At 57.8% G+C, this 344-nt stretch overlaps 1 protein-coding gene across 1 annotated transcript in view; it reads right to left on the bottom strand.

The window, feature by feature from the left end:
• EMH_0029540 (uncharacterized protein) overlaps positions 1-344 on the bottom strand; it is a gene marked incomplete at both ends in the record, with an annotated part of 3,646 nt that overhangs the window by 1,572 nt on the left and 1,730 nt on the right.

Genomic DNA, 344 nt, shown 5'->3' with positions numbered 1-344 from the left:
AGTAAGCTGCTGATCCTCTGTGTCTGCATCAACAGCAGCAACAAAGAAAAACAGCAGCCGCTGCAGCCCCGATAGAATATCTCTCTTTCCTTGTCTTGCTGCACTGATGAGGAGGCAGCAAACGCGCGCCAGCTGCTGCGTTCTTTGTCTTTCATTTATTTTCTGCTGCTGCTGCAGCACACTCCCGCTGCTGCTGCTGCTGCTGCTGCTGCTGCTGCTGCTGTTGAGTGCTGCTGCTCGTGCTGCAGCGTGCTGCACATCAAGCCTACATAGCTGCGTGCATGCAGCCAGCAGCAGCAGCAGCGGGGGCCGCAGCAGCAGCGGGACTGAGGCGTGCTGCAGCA

This window comes from Eimeria mitis, genomic scaffold (genome assembly GCF_000499745.2).
Source record: "Eimeria mitis Houghton genomic scaffold, Emh_scaff1105, whole genome shotgun sequence".
Taxonomy (NCBI): domain Eukaryota; phylum Apicomplexa; class Conoidasida; order Eucoccidiorida; family Eimeriidae; genus Eimeria; species Eimeria mitis.
Note: the sequence above shows the minus strand (reverse complement) of the source record. Positions and strands in the feature narration are given on the sequence as shown.